Below are 27,265 nucleotides of genomic sequence, written 5' to 3' on the forward strand. Positions count from 1 at the left end.
TGGGGTGAGTTCGTAAACTATCTTGTCAATCTCTATGACTAAACGAGGAAATCATGTCATACCCAGTGGGTGAAATACGACCTGGAAGAATAAATTGGAATATTGCTAAGCGTTTAAATCTTTGAAGCGCACTAAAATTTCGAACCTCTCATGGTCACGATTGCGTAAAGGAGATAATCTGAATGGGCTCTAAATCCTCCCTAAACCCTCTTATGTTAAGAACTTACTCCTCCCTTTCTGGGAGGAGTGAGATCTTAACATGCGACAACTTCGAGCGGCATTAAGCAACTGGAAGTCGAGTCAGTGGCTAGAGTTAGGACACGGGACTTCTTTGTGTGTGTAACTGAAACCAATAATTTTTGGGATTATTATTTTAAATTACATTTTTTATCTAGTACTTGTTTATGCTCGGAAATGTGCTTTGACGGACTATTTCAGAAACTTTATTTTAATAATGTATAAGTAGGTAACAGAGACTCTAGGCATATTCAGTCGATGTTCGTATACAAGTCAAGGAATAATGGTTATTAATGATCATTTCTAATATTTTTTCTTTCCGAATTAGTCAAGCAAAAATTTTGCAGCCTTCTAAAACGATTATTCACTTACTTCAGTGTCGTTGCTTTTTAATATAATCTATACCTAATTTGTAAGAAACCTAAACCAATGGTTCGCATTATTCTATACAAGAGAGATTCTCAACGACTACCTTTATCCGATGTGAATGGAAATAGAACTTGACATGTTTGCCCTGTACATGAAGATATGAATACTAGATTTAAATCAGTATCGTATACAAATGAATCAAGGAATAACTCCTACGTGATTCCGGTGGTTGATTTTTTTCTCTTTTGGTGCCTCTCTTGAGCCATATCAGGGGGGTTTGTCATCTAAGCTAAGAATCACTTGACGAGGAAAAAATATTGTCATAATAGTGACTGGTGGTCACCATTGGTGGATGTCAGCTCACGAGATGCTGGAGCATGAGTCATACCAGTATATTCTTTACCAAGTCTAAATGTCTAGAGGTAGTGGCTCACAGCTAAAAAAATGTTTTCGACTACAATTGCAGCAACTATAAATATAAATTATTGCAGTGGGGAATTCAATTTCGTTTAAAGTCGCTCACGTGAGCAGTTGATTAATAAATAGTTGTCTTGTTTGGCCAGTCTATTAAAATGAATGAATCATCTGTTTCATGCTACACTCGACAGAAATATAAATGCTTTAATATAAAAATATTGAAATAAGCAACGATTATCGATATTTATTTGCCAGACAAAGTTTTTTATTATTAACAGTTTCATCTAAACGAGATTTGTTAGTTTACCTATGTAAATAATATTAAACGGTTTTAATGAGTGTAGGTGAAGTGAAAAATATACTCCGTTTCGTAAAACTATATTAGGTAGTATTAGTAGTTTTAAGGGAGGCGACCGACAGCTTGGGTCATTTGCGCCATTAGGGATGGCTGGGAAAGGAAGGGTGGAGAGAAACCCGGCATCGGTATTAGCGTTCACTTGTCGAAAGGCGCCAAGGGGTCCTCAGTTGAACGTCCCATCCGACGGACTCACTCAAAGTGCTCTCCACAAAGCACCTCAAGTACGAGACAAGTACGTAGGGATCGGGATACCACTGAAAAAATCTACCGCCTCCGCGATACGAATCTGAGCCCTCTCGGTGGAGTCATTCAGTCGCGGTAAGATTCATTACTGCGAAGACTGAGATACGATATTACATTGGGGTGAATCGATAATAAGATTGATTTAAGTGTCAAAAATGTACCTATTTTTTATTTATTTATCTCTGAATTCCGAGAATTATTGGCTCATGAATGTGATTCGAATAACTGTATATGAAAACTGTGGACCGAGAGTTACAGAGGAAAAAAGATGTATATTTTTTGGGTTGGTACATTCCATTTAAAAATTATTACGTTTATTGGAAGAAAGTTTACCAATATTTTGAAAAGATCATAGACTTTGATCATAATGACCATTGGCTATTATTCCCAAGATTGGTTCGGTGCATCTCCACATTCAATTATTTTGTCGGTTAACCACTTCAAGACTGATGTAATATCATAAGTATTTGTTTGGGATCAGTAACTCCAGTAATTTATTTTATGACTTGTGACTAACTTCACATTGTACCATAGAAACATCTCCTTATAATATACCCATTGTGCGCTTTGTAATATGGATGAAGCCTTCCGAATTTTAAATTTTCTGAATCGACTACCCTGTCCTACGAATATAAGTTAATCCAAAGTTGTCCTGGAAAACATTGACATTTGGAAAAAATCACAGGCCTCTATTTCCCAAGCTAATGCGATTATTATACAGTATACACTGAACACAATAAGTCCTGAAGCCTAGAACCTGGAGGTTTTTGCCACGTTGGCTATGTTTTCGTGAAAGCTATGTTTTTTCGTCACGCATCCTGTTTCGGGGATCACAGGATCCGTTGGTGACTGCAGGAAGTAGTTTCAAACAATCTTGTGCGGAGAGGAGGCAAATATTTTTTCTTCTCTCCTTCCCCATTTTTCTGTCCTCTCCCTCTCTTCTCACTGCTTTGCGAGCGAAACTCATGACTCCGGGGTCGAGGGGTTGCCGGCGCTAAATTCAACTCCGCACGTCTCCTTTCGATTCGCTCTCACGTGGAGCGTGAAGTAGTTGGCTCAGGCGTTCTCCTTTAGATTTAATTTATCGGGTCATTTAAGCCCTTCCCTCGCCCACATCGGCACAATCTTATCAACGCGCTCGTTATTTCTCATCCATCACTCGCCTGCCAAGAGGGGTCTCCCCTCTCAATCCCTACACACCGTCTCCCCGTCCGATGCCAGGGGCGAGTCAGATTGAGGCGGGCCGCCGAGATTTTCACGTTGGGAGGCGGTGGGTTAGCGGCAGGCGTGGTGGCTTCTTAATTTTCAACCCATCGGAAAAACGTTCTAATTAGTCGCCGCCGCTGCCCCTGAATAATCGTTCGAAATATAGGTTCTTAGGGTTCGGGTGACCACTATTGTAGTTACGTGCATATTCCTCAGAAAATGGCACTCGTGTCCGAAGGTTTCCGCGAGAGAGCTGGACTTTTCACGTAACGATCTTGAAATGAAAGTGTTTGCCACACCTGAAAATCTTTTTTTGGTGATTTTTTATCTAACATTATAAATGATTGGACTTGTAAACTGATGGCTGAGGTCAGATCTCACCTTGAACTTCAAGCAAGTAAAACATAACGGCACTATCTACGTATCGCTCGTTCCCGGAGAGTGATTAAGCTCCGTGACTTCGAGATAAGCCATTGCCGTCGATGTGCATAATGACAGATTATTGGATAACGCGTTAGCTGATTTCACATGCTCAAATTTCTTATAATCAAAAGCTTGCGTTAACCATTAGCACCCCAGGCGTGATCGCGAAATTCGTATAATACCACCCTCACAACTAGTATAAAGTGTTTACTCTGCTACAGCAAAAAATTAACTTTTTTAAAGTAGGTGAGTAGTTTTAGTGTCGTACTCGGTCATTATGGCGCTCGAAAACGTAATGAAATCACAGCGAACGTATACAAATCTTATAAATACGTAGGCATGATGTCCATTATAATTTTTTTATAGCAATAATGAAGATAAGAATGCGTTTCAGTATCAGTATAATCGTTAAAAAATTCTGTTGACAAATATTTTCTTTAAATGCATGTTCATTTTTCGTCAATTGCGAATATCAGGGTTCCATTAGAATTAAAATTATTTAATGGCTCTTCTTTGAACCTAAGAAGAAAGTGTAATGGTAGTGGCAGTATCCAGGTTAAAAACAGATTATTCAATGGCAGGTTAGCGGTCAATATGGTCGTTAAAAGGCGAATAGTTTACCTTGGGGTTAGCGTTTCTGCGTATTATCTTTGGATTTTAACGTCCAAGTATGAGGAGCTTTGTAGAAAAACGCACTCACGCTGAGGACTTTCTTAACAATTATGGAGCACGTGAAAAAACACCCCTATAGAGCATATTGACAAATCTAAGCCCTCATCTTATGTATTAACTAGAGATAATAAAATTATTAGCTATTATGGATTGCACACTAATTTGCACTGTAGTTTTAAATGCCTTTACTCATTTTCAAGGTCAAATTTATCCCTTGAAAATGTCGCAAAGATATTTTCAGGGGCTAAAAAACTTGTCTGGACTTCTCGATAGAATTCAATATAAAAAATAAATAATTTTAAAAATTCATAGTCAATTCCAACAATTGATATTGCAAATCATAGAACGTAGCATATTGGTTCCTGCTCTTATTTTTAGAGAATTTAGGGCTCTGACTTGCGCAGGGATAAAATAGAAAAATAGCATCTCTCCCTAACTTTTTCGTTCCAGTATTTATATAGTTTTGAGTTTTAGAGTATATTGTTTCTCCACTATTCCTTGGATGCAACCAAGCTCAGGTATTTCTGAGATACTATATTTCCCAGTGTTAGGGTAATTTCCAAGTATTTACTTTGCGATGAATAGTTGTATCTACCCTCCGTCGAAATGACTAATGCTGAAATGAACTCTAGATATTCTTTTATCGGCGATTACTAATTTTGGAAAGTAGGCTTAAAGAGCCCATATGTAAAATTACTCTCACGGAAAATATTTTTTGATCCTTATATTATTTTTGCATCTATTTTTACATTTTATATTCCGTCCGGGTGTGATGAGTAACTTTTCCGCCTGCTTAATTGAATTTCTCTAGTCCTATCGAGATATCTATTTCAAATCTTGTTGTTCGATCTCTGAGACTTCTGATGGCAAACCAGGAGTACATTTTTGAGATTTCAGTGATGTACAGTGTACCGGAGAGTTTAAAAAATATTATTTGATCATTTTTCATGTAACTATGGCTTCAGTAGTTTCGGACGTAAATGAATACGAATTTTATGCGTCAAAATGTAGATTAGTTTATTGTACTATTTACTTAAACATCATATCTTGTGTATCTACGTAGGTTAAAATTAACCAATGTGGAACGGATGATCACGTCAGACATGCGTCATGGACATGATACGGGAATGGAATCCCGATTTGTTCTAATGGGCAATCAATTAGTTAAGAGGCCGTGCTGGTTTCAAGTCTCATGGCCCTCCTCCATTTCCTTAGTCTTAGCTCGCCGCTCAGAATATTACCAATTTCGCCCATGGGCGCAAAGGAAGCATGTGAACGAGTCAAATGTGGGTCGATGTGGGACAAATACTTATTAAAACAACTTCCCGAGCATTCTATTAGAGACGTAAATTGGGCGGAACGCAGACGTTTGCCGCAGCGATCAGTCCAGAAATAAATCCCTCCGCGTATATGTGCCCTCGGCAATAAAGGAATTCTTGTGAGGCTCCGGCCCCAAATCGCTAGTATTTTTCTATTCTCTGCCACTCGTCCCAAGGCATTCTCCGGCCCCCAGCCTAGAGTTCCGCGCAGTAAATGAAGGGAGGGATTTACGATCGAGGGGCACACGGTTGGGAATTCCGTTCCAGTAGTGCAATTTTTTTCCTCTTTTTTCATTTCACTTAGAGAGTGAGGGATTATTTCATCCAAATGGGCGGGTGAGGTGAATTATTAGAATCGGAGTGGACGAGGAAGTCTCGGCCCTAAGTGCTTCACGTCGACCCCCATCTCATCTGTCCCATCAAGCTCTCCATTTCCCCTGAACCTAAAATCGTTGGTCTCTCCGGGTGGCGTTTAAGGCACTCGATGATTAATAACTCCCTTGGGTTGCTGAAATCGTCCATATACTTTATCACACATCACTACAAATTCGGAGGACGTCCAAAAGCATGTTCAGAGAGTGGGATCCTTCGGATTTCATTAGGAATGTAAAATACACGGCCCCACAGCCCGGGTAGATTTCGTCAACGGGGGGCTTTCCTGAAGTGTAGACTGAGGTGAGAGGGGGTAGTTAATTGCAACTGCAGATGAGCTTTATGTGAATATGCCATCAATTGTTTAATGTTATGTGTTTTTATTGTTTTTTCTTTGGTTATATACTGATTTTCTAATGTGCTCAGTGGCTGGCTAACTAAAGCTTGATCATCCACAAACCCAACTTATTATATGAATTCCCCTCCGACATTCAATACTATGTACAGTTCTTCATTTATATTTATCCATACCCTCCGCGTATATGTTGAGAAAAACTGGTGATAATGGACACCCCTGTCGTTGTTATCTTTCAAACACTGCCCATCCAAGTTCTTCATTCTCCATACACGTCTGAGAAACCAGAGATGTTCATAGATTGCGGATGTCTCATATATATATATATATATATATATATATATATATATATATATATATATATATATATATATATATATATATATCTACCCTTATCTTCTCTAATGCGATCATTAACTCTACTCAATTTTCTCTATCAAACGCCTCCTCGAAATCTAAAGACAAACAAATCCTGATTGTATTCCATATTCTTTTCTATTGGTCCTCTAAATCCCATACTACTTTAAAACCACGCGTGCTTCTCTCCTTTCTGAACCCAAACCGCTCATTTTTTAATTAATAATTTGCCTACCTCTTCATTCTCTCATTGATGATCTTACAGGTAAGTACCATCTTTGATTAGTCCGAAATCAAGCTTATTGTTCCCTAGGCCTCACATGTGAGTACAATTCCATCTTTCGGATGGAAACTTTCACTGTTCGAACGAAATATAACGGAGTATTACCCCCTCATAAATGCTACTACGTATTAGCCATTAGAACTCTTTCGTCCAAGGTTTTTAACCTGAACCTCCCTTAAGCAGTTCTTCAGAGATTTTATCTATTCCTACGGCCGTATTTATTTTCATTTCTCTTAATGCTTTTTCTATCTCACAATCAAATACCTGAAGCTAAGATATACCCATTTACATCGTATTTCATTCCTATGTTTAAACTTACTGGCCTAGATACTTACCTTATAAGTATTTTTTCCAATTCTTTTGAAATTTTTTGGTTTGATTAATAATGTTTCTGTAGTACCTCTAATAGTGTGCACGGTTTTTCTCTTCTTACCTCCTGACAGTTCTTTCACCTTTCTCTAAAGTGTATCATTTCTCATTTATTTTGTAAACAATACAAACATCTCATCTCGTACTGCATCTTTCACCACGCTGATTTCGCCGTTTTTGTTTTTCACCCCAGTTTATTATTTATCTCTTTGTACTCTCTCCTTCTTAGTTCTCTGTTAATATTCTTCCATTTCTTTCTCTCGACTACCTTCCTAATCATTTCGCCATGCTTTCCATTTTCTTTGCCTATTAACTGTTCCTATTTGTTTGTTTTCGGCTTTCTAAATCCCATTTTTGACACCTTCCCGTCTTTCATTAATTGTACCTGTTTCTTTGTCTTTACTCATAATTTTTCTACTGCCTGCCTAGATATGCTCCAATTAAAGCTTCTACTGTTCATTAATTCATCCGTTTTCCGTTTCATCCTCTTGACTCTCTACATTAAACGTAATTAGTACTGCATTATGAATTGAATCTGCATTAGTTCTCAGGAAACTGTGCAAATTGATTACGCTGTTCCCAAAGTTTGTGTCTAACCATAATTGTAAAATACGTATCATTTGACATGCAAAATTATATATATATATATATATATATATATATATGTATATATATATATATATATATATATATATATATATATATATATATATATAAAGTTGAAAAAACAAGCACTCGAACTGAGATATGTGCGCAACAGAACAATTGGTTAGCGACTCATTTTGATTTCTTAGGTTGCTAATCAAGGCGATTTATGCGTCGGCGATGTTATGCATATAAAGACTACTTAAATTGATGAAACCACTGAACTTTGCTTATGAAATAACGGTTTGAGTGAACTTTCAAACAATTTATAGAATTAATCCATGTGAGCAATGAACTTAGTGACATATGATTTTTTCTTTTTATAGAACCTCTGTGATGGCATTGGCAAACACACCGCAAGACGCTGGGGTAAAAAATTGTTCCTCGAGAACGGTGATTTATAAAGGTAGGCACTCTTTTTTTACCCTTTCAAGTGTTTTTTCAAACTCTTAACATGGTCGTGGTCGATCATATATTTGTACCTTAAAAAGTGGTTCATGAGGTAAACTTTAAAACTTTCAAACCGAAATTACTTTAAGGAAACATCGCATATAAAGTAATAGATATTTATGCCTTATATCCCTGTGAAGATAAACATATACGAGATGCCTCATATGCCGCTGACAAAGCCAAGTTGAAAACATTCTACAAGCACGGATAAAATATTGAAACTAATGGGAATGAAGATGTATTGCATAGGGATTTTGTTTCAACATTATAACGTTAAGGGGTGTTTTCATAGAGTGTATCTCTATTTCTCTCATGAATCTTTAGGGTGTGACCATATTCTTCGTAGAAGTTATATGCAATCCAGATCGATGCATAATATCTAAAAAACCGGACTCTCGATTTGAAAGAGAATCAAATCGCCTTTTATATTGATCTACTCTGCGTCTCTCTGTTGAAAATTAATGTTTTTGGCATTTGAAAATAACATAACGGAAAGAGAACAAATTCATGAAGGATCTCAGGTTTTCCCGGCGTATGGTATTCAAGAAGTTCTCTCGGGTTTCCCACCGGGTCAGGTTGCAGTACACCGACGTTTCGAAGGCTGACTCTGCCATCGTCTTCAGGGTGAAGTATTGAGCATGAAAAAGGCCTGGTATTTATACACTCCGCCGGGGCTCAGGTGTGCCCTGATTGGCCGGAAGCGTTAGTGTGCTCCGCTACGGCCAATCGGGTGCGTTCCCTTGCATTCTTAATTTTCTTTAGCACTGGCTTCCATGTTTTACTGATTTGGAAGCCGTTGTCTTTGTTGAAAGTTTTGGTGTCTAGTCTGATTTCAACGGCTTCTTTCACCACGCGATCCCAATAGCCGTTGGCGTGGCATAGCCTCTTCGTGCCGGTAAAGTTAATTCTGTGGTCATTATTGAGGCAATCTTCAATGAATGGGTACCAGACCTCCGTGGGGAACCATATTCGGCATGGGAACTGTCTACCATACCATGATATGTCAACTTCAAGCGCTTAGTACTTGGTGAACTCTACAGTCCCCTGCCAAAATGACCTTCGGGTTTATTACAGTGTTTCTGCTTTATTTATTTTTTCTTCTTTTTAATGTGCGAAGTGAAAAGATTTCTTAGAATATATTTTTGAGACCAGATATAACCTATCGGATAGTTGTTGGATTCATAGGTAAGGATATAGCACACCCTGTTTTAAGGCATTAAGATAGGAATTCACTCATTCGAAAATTCTTTTCAATCCTAATATGGCAAATAGTTCTTACACTGTAATTCTCGCATTTGTGAACATATGGGTGACTCCAATAAAGTTTTCCAAAGTTATTTTAAATTTGTTAACTTAAAGAAGTTCTCTCGGGTTTCCCACCGGGTCAGGTTGCAGTACACCGACGTTTCGATGGCTGACTCTGCCATCGTCTTCAGGGTGAAGACGATGGCAGAGTCAGCCTTCGAAACGTCGGTGTACTGCAACCTGACCCGGTGGGAAACCCGAGAGAACTTCTTGAAGAACAAATTCATGTTTTCGAACCTATCGTTTCTTTGCCTCCTTTTCTTTGCTTGACCTTTCTCGTGTATTTGCTCTTTTGTCTAAAATATTAACATTGTTTATAAAATTTATTTACTCATTACTGTGAATATTTCGGAATGGTAGCTGTGGAATTTAACAAACTATTGTCCAATATTCGAAGGTATTCTTTTCCCTGGTTTTATGTGGCACGCGTTGAAAGTTAAATGTTCTACATGTTTGCATTGAGCAAAACTTGATTATATATATATATATATATATATATATATATATATATATGCTAGCTTCTAATAATTATCGTGCATTCTGGATTTTTTTGTTATTTTATGCAGGAGTGGATATTGAGTCTTTTAGCGCTAGAAGAGTGAAAATAGGGGTTAAATATTGCAATAATTTTGTCACCGTTGAATTTACTCTACTTTTTCGCAGTTATATCTCAGATTTTCGTTTTTACGTAAATTTAATGCTTTTTGCAAAGTTATTCCAAAGGTAGAAGTTCTTTTTTTCATTTTGTCAATTCTTCAAGTGTAAGGTTTGATGATAGTCTCTCAATACTACGTCTCAACTCAATATTAAACGATTTAAGATGTTGAAATGCAGTTACCATAATTTCTTGGACAGCCGAAAATAAATATTTACTATTGTCCCAATTTGTTTGGCAAAGATTCGTAATGTTTGCATGGTAATGTATTCTTTTATAAAATGTATCCTTTTCCCAATGAAATCTTTTAGAATAAATGTAAAATTTCCTAAAAAGAAGAATCAAAACCGTGATAACCCTAGGATAAAATACATAGGATATCGTTTTAATCCAGCAAACCTTTTACTAGGAATTTCATGGAGCCAATCCCTATCAATTTTGCTTAGGGAAAATGTTCTATTTCAGGCTATAGGAATTTTACATACATGGCCGAGAACTTCCAAAATGACACCCTCGCCTATTGAGAGTGTCGGTGATTATTCTAAATGGTAGGAATATGTAACTATAGAAAAACAGTCAATTATTAATATTCACCTTACCTCTGTATTTAAAATCTCCATCTTTAGTCTATTAGCCGAGGGTGACGTTTTCCAAACCCACTGAAGTTGTGGGGAAATGAAGACTATCCAAAATATGTACGCCAGTCTTAAATGTGGCTCTGTTTAGGTGTAAAACAATGAAATAATTCATAGTGAAATATAGTAGATCTTAGTGAAACATCAATTTCTAAGATTTAGCTTCACATTTCCCTAGATTTAAGCAATAATTTCAGATGTTTGTTAACGTGGTTGATCAAAGGATGTAGACCACGGTGAAGGGAGAGCACCGTCCTAGCTCGATCGGAAGAATTCTTATCGTAGACAACCCGAAGCCGACCTCAATATTTCGCGGGTGAAGAGGAAAATGGGGTCACTTCATTGCAGGGAAAATGTGCGATGGGCGAGGCATCGCCGTCAGCATGCTAATTTCCCTCTTCCCGCCGCCCAGGGAAGCGTTTCCTCAATTTGTTCGAAGGGCGGCACTTCTATGGGAAGTGGGGACCATTGCGATTGATGGGATTAGGGTTTTTCACGCGGCACACACGGGGCACGTGAAGTGTTTTCGGCTGGACGGTTGCTTGAGGAGAGGTATTCGGAGTTAGGGAGCGTGGATGTAGGAAGAGCTCTGATAAAGAGGGGTAAGGGGAGAGTTTTGAAGGAAGTGCATGGATGGTGGGGAAGAGTGAGGGGTTAGCGCGGGACCCGCGGAAGACTGAGGGGCGAAAGGGAGCGGGACTCCCGCTGCGGAAGATGAAGTTTCGAGGTGCTTATGAAAGTGAGGCTGAAACGCTGCCTCCTCAAGTGTGGGCTTAAACTACGCTAAAACGCCCACGCGTAACGGACGCTCCATAAATATTGGGTGAGTATTTTGCATCTTTATGAGAGTATCTTCCGGGGGTATCCTTCCAAGATTTAAAGGCCCGCGAAAGTGATACGAAACTCGATAGATAATGAGTTTCAGAAATTAGCCCATTCTAATCGTAGCATTGTTAATAATGATCTGGGGGCGTTTCGATTTGGTTAATGTTGATCAGTTAAATCTTGCAAAAGAATGATTTTAACCATAAAATATGGATTATCTTTGGCGCGTATTGTGAAAAAATTACTAAAACCATTCCATGCTCCTTTTCTCCTAGTATTTGAAGAGCCAAGGTTTTTTCGTAACATTTAAGTGTTTTATGAATGCTTCTCGGCGCCACGGATTAAAGTTAAAACACGCAGAGATCATGACTGTGTGAACTATTCAACTTTAAGGTCTTGTGGAGTTCGATTTAGCATTACTAAATTATCTAGTTGGTCATGTTATTTTCTCAACCTATTACTTTTATGCATCACAAACTTTGAACATCTTTAACAAAATTTTAGTTTTTTTCTCGTTCAATAAATTTTACTGCTCACTCCTATTTAATTGACATGTCTCCCTATGATGTTGCAACTCTTAATTTCCCATCTATATACACATTGCTCTTGAGAACTTGCGGAAAATTCTTAGTACGATATCATTTAACGTTTTTTGATATTCAGTATTTTATCGATATCAGTAAGCTCTGGCTTTACACATGCGATAATCAGAATCAAAAAGTAAACTGGATCATAAAGTAATCATTTACGATAAATAAAGTAGTCTTCATTGAAATTCTCCAGGAATATCGTACATATTGACGAATTTCTTCTGATGTTATAACGTTTCTTCTTTATAGAGCTAGTTTCAAGCTATTCAAATTAGCAAGACCTAGCGGTATTCACCAGGAGAAACATTCGCTAGAAAAAAATTAGCCTTTTTAGAATGATCATTTTTTTCCTTGAAATTTAAAAAATACCCCGGTCTCACAATCGCAATACACCAGCAGGATATAAGACGCGGCACCCCTCTTAGGGTGTTAAGCCGGTTGGACCAACGGATCGCATCACTCTCTCCTGGCATTCCTGATTTTATTCGCTCGCGTACGTGGATACAGACTCATTTCGAATGAGTCGAGTCGAAACCATTAATGTGTGTTTGTGAGTGTTTTGTGTGTGAGACGTGACCTATATCTGTCTCAGGGGTTTATGCAGGGGAAACGGTGAGCAGTGTGGACCCTGAAGCAGGAGGAGGAATTAACGGCGGCGGCGAAACAGAAGCCGGGCAATGTTTATTTTTTAAACGTCGTGGGTCCCGGAGGAGGTTGGTATGGCTCGTGGCGCTGAGCCGCTGAAAATGTATGTGGCCTTTCGAAAATGAGAGAAAAGGGAGAGGATCCTTGGGAGTTTTTGACGGCACGGGGCAGCGACGTGGTCGGAAGTTACCTGCTCCTTTTGGAATCACTAGGCGCGTCTCTCGTCCGTTATTTGCTCCTCCGTTCTCTTTCTTTCAAATTCACAAGACTAGCGACTAGAGATTGTATCTCGCAAAATAAACCCCTTTTGTTACCCCGTAGCGAGAGGAGAACGCATTCATTTCCCCGCTTCGTCGAACAGGTTTTGCTCTCGCACCAAACTTTTGGATGGATGGCCATGAAATTTGCTTAGCGAGGAAACGAAATGCGCCTCACGCTTCAGTGACCCCATGAATGATTCACGTAGTGCTGAAGTTAGCGTTTGCATCGCAAGGTGGCTGCATTTTCACGTTTACAAACAAAAAACATCGAGGGTGCTTATTTTGAATCCAGGCGTCAGATATAGGTTACATCTGATTGACGGTTATGATTACATGGGGGACACTCAAGGATTCACTGTCTCCCATTGATATTTTTAATTCGAAGTCGATTTTTAGAGGTAGGCTTTACACGAACCTTAGAAATGATCGCCAAACCTTGGATATATGAAAACACTCTCATACTAAGCATATTTTCCTTAACCAAGAACGTCAATTCTTCATTATTCCGATCCCCAATACAAATTTTCCATTCCTTTTGTTTCACTTCTTTTAAACACATTGTTAAAATACTTTAAAAAGGAATTGTTCCATTTTCCCGGGATTGGTCATTTATACTAATAAGTATAAAGTATAAGATATTTATTTTCACTTTCTCATTTAGAAAAAACCCATCAAAGCCATGAGCAGAAGATTTTCAATTATAAAATTTTGTGGATAATATATTGATACTGAAGTTAGGATGAAGTGAAACGATGTAATTCAAAATATGAATCATACTCATTGCCTCTGTAAGCTTAGATCATATAGCATCATGGTAGTGGCGATTCTTTTGTGAACGTTATCCTCTACTATTTATAGGGTAGGTTGTGAAAGATCACGGATATACTAAAGGAAAGAAGGAATGAAGAGAAATGTGAGTTAAACATTCAAGGGGAGATTCGAAAAGATGATTTCATCAAGAAACTGGGATGTAACTGCGGCTCTGAGGTTTGTTGCCAACTCTCCATCAACCTAATGATCCTCCTTGCACTTGATATAGCACAGCCGGACTATGATGGCTGCACCCCTTCATTCCCTCTAGTTCCCGAACCCTGAGCTTAGTCACCGACTGTGCTTTGTGTCCTTCTATGAATAGGAGATCAACGTGTTCTCCACACCTCCTACGGCCACAAGGGTTCGGGACGGCACGAGGTCGCTAATCCCAGGTTGATGGGGCGGGCCGCAGAGTGACTCATGGTAGAGAAATAGGGCGCCAACAGGGCAAAGCCGTTGTGGCTGCGACCGAGCGGTACATCTGCAATGAAGTGATCGCGCGGGGTTCACGGCCGCGGGACGAGAGGGCATAAGAGCATTTTCAAGGGACGCGACGTTAAGTCTCGGCTGAAAAAGCAACACGGAATGGGCGATGATAGAGATTTATATTCCTCGAGACCATTGGTTCTCAACCCGGCGCACATTCACTTATTCAATCCTGAAGGTTTGTGCGCTCGGTGCAATAAGAGAAGCCCTACGAAGGAATACGATGTGGCTCCTAAATAAGAATTTATTCGTCGTGATAAATCTTATTTAAAGCTATCTGGACTTAAAACGTTCCACGCGTGAGTGTTGCAGGAAATAAGTTTTAATATTCCCCTATCTTTCCGAAACTGAGGAAAATTGGGGAGCCATTGCATGGAAAACGTCAGGTTTGCTCCTAGGGAAAATATGCAATTTTAAAGAAATTGGGAATGCAATAGTAGTAATATATGACGTGTGTTTTACATTTTCCTTTATCGCGTAGGCGAATTTTTCTCACGCTTTTTCAGGCATTTATATCGGTTGATCAATGGTACATGTAATTACAAGCATTTAACGTGTCAAGAACATAAGTTGCTCAGTACTAATGCTGTTCCAATCATAAAAATAACCAAGTAACTTAGGGGTCATAACCTTCTCAGCACTTTTGATGCTAAAAATAGCCACGTGGCTATTAATCATAAATTCCCGATTGGTATGGTGAATGATACCAGGACATGAATATCTGAGTTTAAGGGGATTGAGATGGCGAGGTGGCTATCGTACTGGCTTCCCACCCAGAGGGCCCGGGTTCAAATCCCGGCTGTGTTGAATATTTTTCAGCGGTATCTCGATCCCTACTTGAGATGCTTTGTGGAGGGCACTTTGAGTGAGTACGCCGTCCATCCGTCGGATGGGACGTTAACCTGCGGACCCCTTGGCGCCTTTCGTAAACAGTAGGCTAATACCGACGCCGGGTTTCTCGCCACCCCTCATCATTTCCTGTCCATCAGCACAAATAACCTCAGCTGTCGGTCGCCTCCCCTAAATGCTACTACGTAACTATTTGAAGAAGGCTAATGCCAACGCCGGGTTTCCCTCCACCCTTTATCCTTTCCTGTCCATCCCCTATGGCGCAAATGACTTCAGCGGTCGGTCACCTCCCCATAATACTACTACTACTACTGGTTCTGAAGGTACACCCAAAGTTTGCATTAGTTTTAATGGCCTATTTATGATATTTGCTGCACTTTCTACTACGAGTATTTATCTCTAAAATAGAGTGTTTATTTAAATAATAATTCTTTCTATAAGATTAGCTTTGAGCTGAAGGTATGTATACAGGGTTCGTCCGGAAAATAAGTGTACTGATTTTTTCCCGCCGCTCCAGGCGCGCCCAGCACCGCTCTAACGGGCTGCGATTGGAGGGGGGTATGTTGGCAAGCGACGCTGAAAAAGGGAGTCGGCTCTGAGCTGTGGTGTAGTGAGGAGCTCTGTTAACGCGAACCTCCACGCTCGACCCACGTCACGGAACGCGATGCCGAAGTTTTTGGAGCAGCGTTATTCCATCAAATTTGCGGTAAAGCTTGGGAAATCGTCTACCGAAACTGTCGGTATGATTAACCAGGCTTACGGGGAGTCAGCCATGTCCAGAAACATGATCTTTCGGTGGCACAAGATGTTCGTGGAGGGCAGAGAAGAGGTCGACGACGAACCACGGCCTGGACGCCCATCAACGACACTCACCGACGAAAATGTGCGAAAAGTTCGCGATATACTGAACTCTGATCGTCGTCTTAGTGTTCGGATGATTTTTTGACAAAAGGGGAGTCGTCCACTACGAATTTGTACCTGAACGACAAACTGTAAATGCTGCATTTTACGTCCAAGTGCTCGACAGGCTTCGAAAACGAGTCGCCCGCGTCCGGCCAGCGATCAAAAACATCTGGCGGCTGCATCACGACAATGCGCCGTCTCACACCGCGCTTGTCGTGTCGGACTTCTTGGCCAAGCACGGCGTGGCAACGCTGCCGCACCCGCCCTACAGCCCGGACTTGGCACCACCGGACTTCTTTCTGTTCCCGAAGATAAAGAGGAGTTTGAAAGGAACGCGATACGGGACTTTGGACGCCGTCAAAGAGGCCGTGACGACGTGTCTTCGAGAGGTTCCCGATGATGCCTTCGCGGGAGCGTTCCAGGAATGGGAACGCCGCTGGAACAAGTGTATCGACTCACAAGGGTCCTATTTTGAGGAATATTAGCTTAAGATATGTAAAAGTGTAATACATTTTTTTTTCCTGAGCTCAGTACACTTATTTTCCGGACGAACCCTGTACATACACAGCGAAAAGGCATATAAAGTAAAAATAATCACATAAATGTAACATTTTTGTAAAGATACTTTAAACAATTTTTTAAAAAGTTTCTCCATGAAGTAATAATCTAAAAATTAATTCGATTGTGGTATTCTTTTTCTCATTTTATCGCCATTTTAATCCTCAATATACATTACGCATCTAAAGCTTTATGGTGGGAGAAGAAATGCTACCTCGCGAAATTAAATCTCTGGTGACGAGTGATATCAATAAGCGAGGCAAAATATGAATCCTCTGAACTGAGGAATTTACCTTTGCACTTCATAACGCGGGATTTACGTCGGTGAGCATTCCACGGTCTACGGTTGCGACTTTAGAGTAGAACGCGTAACATTCCATCGATATTGAAGCATTAAACGTGTTTCATGTAATTGGCCACATTCGCTCCTTATGAATTTTTTCGGAAGATTTAATAATAAAATATGAGATTACGACTAGTTCGTCATAGAAGGTAGTAAGCGGGGATCGAGATGGTGCGGTGGCTACCGTACTGGCTTCCCACCCAGAGGGCCCGGGTTCAAATCCCGGCGGTGTTGAATATTTTTCAGTGGTATCTCGATCCCTACTTGAGGTGCTTTGTGGAGGGCACTTTGAGAGAGTACGCCGTCCGTCGGATAGGACGTTAAGCTACGGACCCCTTGGCGACTTTCGTAAAGAGTAGGCTAATGCCGACGCCGGGTTTCTCTCCACCCTTCATCCTTTCCTGTCCATCCCTAATGGCGCAAATGACCTCAGCTGTCGGTCGCCTCCCCTCAAAACTACTACTACTACTTAACTGTATAAAACAATTCGAAATATTCTTGTCGAATCACTAATATTGTTTAGGAACCTGGATAGTGTCACACGGCAATTTGTAGAAGCAAATTTAGGCTTCATTTAGAACTACTAAAGAACTTATATTGGGCTGGTCAATGTCTACGAATCTTTTGAAATGTATGGTCAAGACGCATTGAAATGATGAAACCACTGATGATGTGATCTGAAGGTATGGAACAATTTCTTCTGTAATATTTGCGGATGACCAGGTACATTTTGCTCAAAATCGTGAGGACGCCGAGATGATGAGAAAGCTTGAAGCAGTCGAGGGCGATGTAATTTAGGTAAAAATGGATAAAAATGAATATATGGTTATAGGTGGAAGGGGGAAAAATATAATCATAAATACATTTTAGGCTCAGTCATTTGTGATTCTAGGTGGTGGGAAGAAAATGTGTATTATAGAGCTCTCCAGACTAGAGGGACGATGAAGTTATTAAGATATCTTGTGGAGTAAGATCATATTTAGACAGGTAAAATAAAGAGAGATTTTGCAAATATTATCGGAGAGACTATTGACTTAGGGTGTGCGGAGGGATGTACTTAAAGCAAGCGGCAGAAATTTTACGTGCAGGCATAGAACATGGACGGGATAAGTAGAGGATTTAGAATGTCATTTAAGTTGTTATTAAATAATGGAACCGCAAGGGGGAAGAAACATGAAAAAGAAGTCCCTTTAGTAGTATGGCCACATCAGAGAGTCTGGAAAAATATGTCTAAAGAGTCTTCTATATAGCATCAACATGAAAAAGAATACTCGGGCGGCTAAGGGCAACACGGGGACCTGAAAACCTGTACTGAGTAAGGATCTTTGTTTAAAGGAGAAGGAATAGCAAGATGGAGAAATGTAGAGAGCAGGAAAACGCCGAAGGGAAGAAAAGCCCTTCAAAGCAAAAGTTAGGTGAGTTGGCATGAGCATGAGTAGTTTGTTTAGCCAAACATGAAACAAGAAGTGTGCGTTGAACAAAAAGGTTTGGAAGACTGTCCTGTGTCAAAGGTTATCATATAACGAAGGATTCTATTTTGTATGACCTAAGAACAGTCGAGGGTACGGAAATATTGGTGAACTTCCTCCCTTCAAGGAGACGAGGGATATCAGGTTCCCAGAATTTGCGCAAAAATGCAGTTTTAAGAGGTGAGGTATATTTACTTTGCAAACTGACGCCATTCCCATGGAACTTATTTTTTCGACTTCTTGTTGCTCTTAAATATATAGTTTTTCCGGGAATACATTGGAAACGAGATCTTCTTCACTGCCCTCTAATCCCCGACTTAGTCTGTGCATTCAGGCTTTATTCCTTGAGTTAAAACTTCGCAGTTTGATAAAACTTAATACTTTTTCTTACCAACCAATCGGGAGAAAAATTCTAAAGATTAGGGATTTTAAAGGCAACGATTATTTTTTTATGGTAACGGGATCTGTTTATTTACATACTATTGTTGTACTATTTACGTACGTACGTTATTTATGAATTCAGGGTTGCAAAATTTATGCGACTACTAGAGAGTGGGTTACTTCGTTAGCAAGAACTAATATCGTAGATGTAATCACAAAATAGTCCTTAAAAATTGTCCTCTATTATCTTGATAAATGTACTGATTAGTTAATTTTTTTTACAATCAAACTTTTATCTACACCTTGTAAATCTGTATTTTCGATAATAGGAGATTTCATTCCGCAAGTGATATTTAATGGTTGATTGTCAGAAATACTTTCCCATTGTTCCCATGGGATTGTTCGCTCAGGGCAAATGCATGCATGCATGCATGCCGTGCCATTTAAAATGTTATCATCTGAGACCACACATTCATTCAGGTTATTAATTGTTTAGGAATATTTCGGTCGATAGTTGGAACTGACCAACCTACCTTATTCAAAGCAATCACAAAATATTTCATGCTGGGGATTTTTAAGGAATCCCAGCCTTAGTTAAATTTGACGCATTACTTTGTATTGATAGGAATTCAAACTCAAGCGCTTTTAAAGTTAACCCCTCCGCCTGTAGCATATTAACTGATTCTGGAGTAGATTAATCTTTGGGATCGTAGATTTTCGTGGCGTTCAGATGAAAGACTCTCCATTCTCGGGATGTCACCGCGTAGGTTGTTTTCCTGACCAACAATTTCGCCCGTGTTTCAACGAGCGTCTTCAGGTCGAAGTGCCGGGACGTTGTTTTGGCCGCGTTTATGTATGTTTCAATTCTCCCTCCCTGCTCTGTCATGTCAGAAAAACAACCTACGCCGTGACATCCCGAGAATGGAGGGTCTTAGATTTATCTTTCTGTATCTAATATGCCACTTTACTCTATGTCAACTTATGAAATATTAAATACTATTTATTTACATTTTTCATTGAATCGGATTAGAAGGAAACAAAAGAGTGATTTTCTTTCCTCTGCTGCCGCCTTCAGTCACTGCACACGACTAAATTCCTTATAAGGGGTTTTAAGAATTGTTTCCGGATATGAAGGCGTTTTTTGTCGTCGACAGAGTTACTTCATCTGACTGAAAAGTCATTATCGCTACACCTTTCATAGTTTTCCTTTTGTTTTCTCCATTAGTAGTAATCTTCCTATTCAAGTTGCAACATGTTGCCACCTGTTAAAGTTTTTTTCAAAAAGAAATTGTAATACCAGAGGTTTTAAGAATTTGTGTGGCGTTTGTATCCTCTATACATAGGTCTTCTCTCTCTTCAATTAGAGACCTACAAAAGAAATAAGAAAAAGAATTAAGGATTCTTATTCTTTTTCTATGTATCCTTATAAAGTATTTAGGGTATAACCTTCCATCATCTTTATTGCTTTCTTGATCCAGAGCGTTTCTAATTATTTATTTTTCATTAGAGTGAATTGTCTACTCATAGGTTTAACACATTTTCTCGCCGTTATCTCTTATTTATTTAGAACGTACATCAGTATTTCAATTCAGTTCATCGTTGTAGTCCATTCCTGTTTTCTGACGAATGCCAGGTTGGATTTCGGTGAGATACTTTTCTATTTTTCCCTCAATTTTCGGTTAGGTTAATATTGTCTTAGCCTATGATATCTGAGTCATAAGACAATTTGTAGAAAATGTTGAGATTGTTTTCACCCATTATTTTTGGATAATTTGGGTTAGGTGTTTTCGCAATCTGTCAGTATTTCTTATTTAATGCGGATGTTACAAATTCAATTGTAGAACTGGAATAAAGTCATATAACTCGAACATTTTATTGCCTCCGATGTTATTTCATAGATTCCTAGTAATTTTATCACCCGTAGACTCTTCACAGTGGCAAATTCACTCCCGGTTACGTTTACACCCCGGGTTCACCCCCTTTATCATCATTACTTACAGGATAGCCTTCTTTGAGTATCCATGTATGATGAATTTACTTTCTGTCATTGAGTTGCTCCGAATACTAAGTATATCCAATCCCTTTGCCTTAATGTTCATATCGAATAACATGGTCTTTTCATGAATGCTTATTGAAATGGTTTGTTTCACAACTCTGTGGGGTATTTGAATTTTATTGGACATGATAATACCGCACGGCTTCATAAAAGATTTTAGTCTTCTCTAGTTAGTCATCTTGTGTTTAAGATGATTTTATTTATCATGCTTTCAAAAATTTTTGGCTCTCTAAGCTCTTGAATGTTTTTAGGGTAGTTTCGGTACTTCATTTTATATTTTATTAAGGTCAGCCCTTAACAGGTAACTCTCGGCATCCTCTTTACTAGGTCTCTCACCTACAGCTTCCTTCGCAACGTCCAGCTATCTTTTCGCGTAGCAATTAGAGTCGTTAGAAAGATATTATCATTAAATAATACTTTGTTAGGAAAATAATATTTTTATACTCAATATTAATAAATATATTTTTGATAAATTATGGAATTAGTACAATTTTACACTGAATGATTGAAAAATTTGTAATTACAAAATGAAGTATTTGTTATTTTTCATTCTGAATTAGTGCTTCCGCATCAAGCCTGCAACTATGAGCCTTTTTGATAAACTTGATATATTTTGATAACTGATAAGCTCTGGTATAAAATATATCGTCTCGCATCTATGATGTCGTGTTGTTATTGACATAATCCCCTAGTATTTTCCATTTCTATCGAAATTCAAATATCTGCTGCTCCTTTCAGACACAAAAACCGAAAAGTTCGCCTAATATGGAGGAATTGTAAAATAATTAGAACGAAATGAATAAGTATAGTATGTTATTATCAGCATTTGCTAGAATATTACATCGGAAAATGATGGAAAAATTAATAAATTTTTTACTGTAATTAATAAATTACTAATTTTCCCACCATAAAAAATTACCTCTTTTATCTCACGTGTGACCTTGGAATGAAGATTATTTGCATTTTTTATCGATGTATGCACATTTCTAATATAATCGCGGTACTTAGAAAAATATGTTATTTTTTCTCAATTCTAAGAGTTGGATAAAATTACTTCTTCCATGTGAAACTATTGGATTCGACAAGTCGCCTGCAAGTCAATCTTTAAAATTCCTTAAATGGAATTCGGGCGCAGTAAACATAACCCCGAGGCCGTAATAATTCTAGGGATGTAACTTTCTTTTCGAGTTCTGAATTAGCGACTTGGCGCTCATAATTGATTTCATAATATTTGAAATATTTTAATTATTTATTTTAGCGAAATGTATGACTGCACTCTGCTGGGGACGGAAACCAACAGAGACCATATGATTTCATTTTTTGATTCTTCGACTGCACTACAATTTAGTAGAAAATCGTTATAATGGACAATTCCTACGGGAAAGGTGGCTTCCCCTAGACCTCTCTTGCCTTAATTGCTGCACCTGTTGAAAATTATCCCATCGCTATTCAGTTTAGCGAGAAGGAATTCATGTTAACAAGAAGTATACCTTGGAATGAAGCTCAAGTTTTATAGTTGTTATGCTGGCCAGTAAAAATACCGGGGATAATGCTCATTGTGGCAGTGATTTTTCAAAATAGTTTTTATAATTGCTTGATCTCCTAGTTGGGTAGATGACGAAGATCTCTCAGTCACGGTTTTAAAAGGGAAAGGGCGCTGGGCTACCTACCGGAGGCTACCTACCGAATTCGATTTCCAGTAATGTCTCTGTGCCCCTTCAGCTTCGTAATTTTTCGGGGACTTGTTCTCCTGGGATTGACAGGCGACGAAAAAAGAAAAGAGGGACTAAGAATCAAACTCGTTTGGGCTCAGCACGAGATGAACTCTAGCTTATCAAACCAGTCTTCAGATTAGTTATTGTGGTTATTTGAGTCTCAAACGATTGAGGTAAATTCCTATCTTCTGCCCTAATTTACTGATCCAAGGATAAATGAAACATCCGCGTTTGAGGTGGGATTCGGCCAGCTGCATTTCCAGTCCGGCATACTACCAACGTAATTATGCAGCACCTCATCTTGCATTCAAAGTGACTTGATAATAACGCAAGGTTTATTATCGCTCCCTTTTCCCTCATATTGAGTTATTCGTTTTACAAAGATTAAAGTTAAGCTATGGAGAATCCTTTCATCTTTTTCTCATGCTTTTATGTCATATAATATACTTCAACTAACAATGTTCTCTCCATCATATATCTATATACATAAAAGAAAGTCGTAAATCGTGTTAGTTACACTATTTACAACTCGAGAACGGCTGAACCGATTTTATTGATGTTTGATTATTTCGATACGACTCATGCCAGAATATTAGAATAACCATTAAAATATTGTAAAAGTATCGTATCGTAAAATATCGTACCGTCGATTTTGATAGTATGTGGTTTTTGGATTCATCTCAGCCCAGATTAGCAGAATAACCAATTAAATATCGGAGAAGTATCGTATTGTGTTATCGTATCGGAAAATATCGTATCGTATCGTCGACTTTCATTCATTTGATTTTTTTGATTCTTCTCGCGCCACAATAGCAGAGTAACCTTTAAAATATCGTAAAAGTATCGTATCGCATCGTAGATTTAAATGATATTTGGTTTTCTGGATTCTTCTTGGTGCAGAATAGGAGAATAATCATTAAAATATTGGAAAAATCGTATCTTAATATCGTATCATAATATCGTATCGTAAATATCGCATCGCTTCATCGAAGATTTTTCAACGTCGTAAGCAAGGCGACTCAGTTCCTGGTCATCCGGATGTGGGTTTACAAATGCTCTTGGCCGTATTTATACAGTTCATCCGAAGATGATGAATAATGCTGTGACTGGTGCCGCGGGCCAACATCGTTCGATTCACTACCAACTGTTAATGGTATAGTGTGCCCAAAATTTCCTGCTGCATGTCAAGAGCTAAATTTGCTTGAAAACGATAAATATTGGGAAACGACATTGGCTGAAGCAACTATTTCTGTATCTCCAAGTCAGTTACGCACATTATTTGCCATCATCCTTTCGACATGCTTCCCATCCAATCCACGTGACATGTGGAACAAATAAAAGGATTCCATGTCAGAAGACATTTAATATCGAATTCGTGTAAGTTCAAGAAATATCGATATTGAGGTAAATGAGGAGATGCATAACTAGGCTTTGGTGTTGATTGAGGACATGTGTTACCTCATGTGCGGCAGTTTATGCGTGAAGTTAGGAATGCCAGTGCCAGATCGTGATGATCAGTGTGATTCACGCGTCTTTACCCAAAGGAAAATTCAAAGATGAGGAAGTTCTCATTCCGAGGATTCCCATGATCCCAACCGATATTCCCTTTGAGTTTAAACGAATTCAATTTCCAATTGATGTTGGATAAACGATGACGATTAACAAATCACAAGTCCAATCGTTGAGTGTTTGTGGTCTGAATCTAGAAAATCCATATTTTTATCATGGTCAATTATATGTGGCAGGGTCGCGCGTTGGTAAACCATTCGCTTTATTTGTTCTTGCGCCTGACAACAAATGAAAATTATGTATATCAGATGGTGCTTGACTCAAGAGAATAAACCCGAATGTAAATATAGATTGAATAAAGAAAATATCTTTCTGACAAGCCATTGTAATACTTATTTTTGTAGTTTTATTGAATGATATATATATATGTATATATATACATATATATATATATATATATATGTATATATATATATGTATATATATATATATATATATATATATATATATATATATATATATATATATATATATATATATATATATATATATATAATTTTTCGCACTTAGTTCTGATTACCCAAATATTCCAAATGTCAGAAATGGCTCTAAAAGTCATGGGCCCTGAATATACTATCTACCGACACAGATAAAAATCAGTTCATTAGGGAGCGAACCTTCTGGAGGCGTCGTGTCACTGTTGTCCCTATCCCTATGCTAGAATGTATGTTAAAGTTTACCGTAAAGGAAAAAAATCGCGGGTCTTTTGGAAGGCCCACCTCCTCCTACTCACACCCTAGCCGCATCACAGCACTTCGCACCACCTTCGCAATATTCAAGGAATTCGTCCCCTCACCCCTGTCCCTCTTTCTCAACCGAGTCACCGGACGAGACGGGAGAAATTGCATGTACGGGCATGGGAGCGGGTGGACATGCGCACGTGGGACGGGAGGCGCCGGAGAGCGAGGGCGTCTTCCTACGGAGTTTGGGGGAGGAGGGTGCTGGGTGGTGGTGTCCTTTGTGGAAGGTGGATGACTCGAGGAGGAAGTTGGGGTGGACGTATGGAGGTCGACCCCGCTTCGCGTGTTTGTATGTGCTGGGGGTGAAATGTGTGAAGGCGCAGACGAGAGCGGACTAGACGCGAGCGGGAGAGGGTGCAAGGCCGGGGGGGGGGCGAGAGGGGTCGAAGGAGGAGGTGGGCCGGTGGATGCGACGCCACTGCCAGTCGCTGCCGATTTCCCATCGTCCGCGGTCGGGAAGGCTCCCGGCGCCCGTCGTTCGAACGGTCCTCTCTTCTCCCTTCCCAGACTGCCACGACGTACACAATTCGCGTTTTTTTCCGTCGTTGTAGGAGGAGTGAGTTTCGTTGGAGTCCCCTTCTCCCTTCCCGAGGGGGAGTGTGAGGCTTTCGCGCGTGGGGGAGCTGCCCCAAAGACTTCGCCGCGAGAGTTGTTTTCCTCGCGTCGGTAGCGGGTGCGGGAGCTTGCGGAGCCTCGCAAGGTAAGGAGCGGAGGGAGCGGAGGCGGAGAGGGAGTGGGAGAGGCGTTCGGGGAAATATTTGGGAAGTTTCCGGGGCGCGGAGAGTTGTCGGAGGAAAGAGGGGGAGGTGGTGGAAGGAAGGGCTAAAGAAACCGTGAGCTCACGAGCCGTTTAAAGGTGAGGTGGCGAGGTACTGTTAAATTTTTAGGGAACAAGTTTTGGTTCCTCAAGTGGGGAAAGCCTTTAATGATCAATCAGGTGGAGATTCAAAATCAAATTAACCGCATGACTTACTTGGATTTCAATTCGGATTATGGCAACTTACTCTACTACTGAACTTCTAATTTCGAAGTTAGTTTATGTGATTCTTCAGATTGGGTCGTACTTAGGTAACGCGTGAACAAATCCCTGCACCTCGGTTGACAAGATACACGGAAGCTTTATCGTCAAGAGAAATGACTACTTGAACTGGCTCATGATACTTCCCTTCAGTGCTCTTAGTGTGATCCTAATTTGTAATGCCTTCTCCCTCCGTTGAACAAGAGAATATAAATAAATGTTGGTGGTTCTAAGGTATTGAAATTTTAATTACAGACAAAATCTTAGGAAGGGGTGACGGTTTAATCGTACAATAAGTAATGGAATTGTACCTTCTTAATGTATACCTTCAGCACATTTTGATGAATGATAATAAGTCTTACCCTCTAGTTCTCGGGAGTGATAACTTAAAAAGAGTATAATTCAATAGTCATAATGTAAATTTGGCATATTTTTGGACGCGATAAAAATTCTCGTATATTGCACATATTTTGAAAATAAATAAATAAAACGGTTTGTCTGGGGGAAAATAATCTAAAAATATTTTCGCACATCCATGTAATATTAAAATGTGTGATGGGTATTGAAAGTTTTTACATTTAACCTAGGACGCTGAATGAAGATGGTCTGGATAAATATACGGGTACATACTAATTTGTATATTAAGCGACCGAGTTTCCAAATACAATGATGTTAATTATCCCCGCTAGCCTTTAACAAACCCTGTGCTATTATTAATATTTAGCAATTAAGAAGAAAAATGGTAATACATCATTTCAGGTATTTTTTAGCTTTAAACTTTTGTACACACTTTCCTTCGTCACATGAAATCGTTGTTGAGTAATAGGTAGATCTTGATAAAGCGTGGTAATTTGTATATCAATTTACAAAAATTTTTATATGATTTTAACATACTATACATGGGATAAAATCAATAATAATTCTGCAAACACACTTTGGCGACAATTGTGTTACTTAAATAATTTCATAAATTAGTCCTGAGAGCTTTTAAATTGAGATATTTTGCTTTTATATTTTCATCTTTTGGAGAGTGATATCGTTTGAAAAATACTCAATAAACGATGTTAATTTTAATTATTTGTAGTGACTTAACAATAGAGGTGGGTTTTTAAGGACTAAGCTCATCAACACTTCTAAAACCCACCTAACACGCGTACCAAGTTTGCGAATCTAAGGTCGCCTTTGTCTTTGTTGGCTTCACGCGACTCTCGGTAAGGGCATACTATATACTCAAACACCAGCCATTAGAGTCCACCATTTTATCCCCTGTATTGCAGTTTCCTGTAGTTAATATTCATGAAAGCCCGTATATGAGGCATATGAAGTCCGATTCCGGATCTTAAATAGCCTTAAGGTTGGCTTATAAACTATGACA

Source organism: Hetaerina americana, unplaced genomic scaffold (genome assembly GCF_022747635.1).
Source record: "Hetaerina americana unplaced genomic scaffold, ioHetAmer1.1.p SCAF_2, whole genome shotgun sequence".
Taxonomy (NCBI): domain Eukaryota; kingdom Metazoa; phylum Arthropoda; class Insecta; order Odonata; family Calopterygidae; genus Hetaerina; species Hetaerina americana.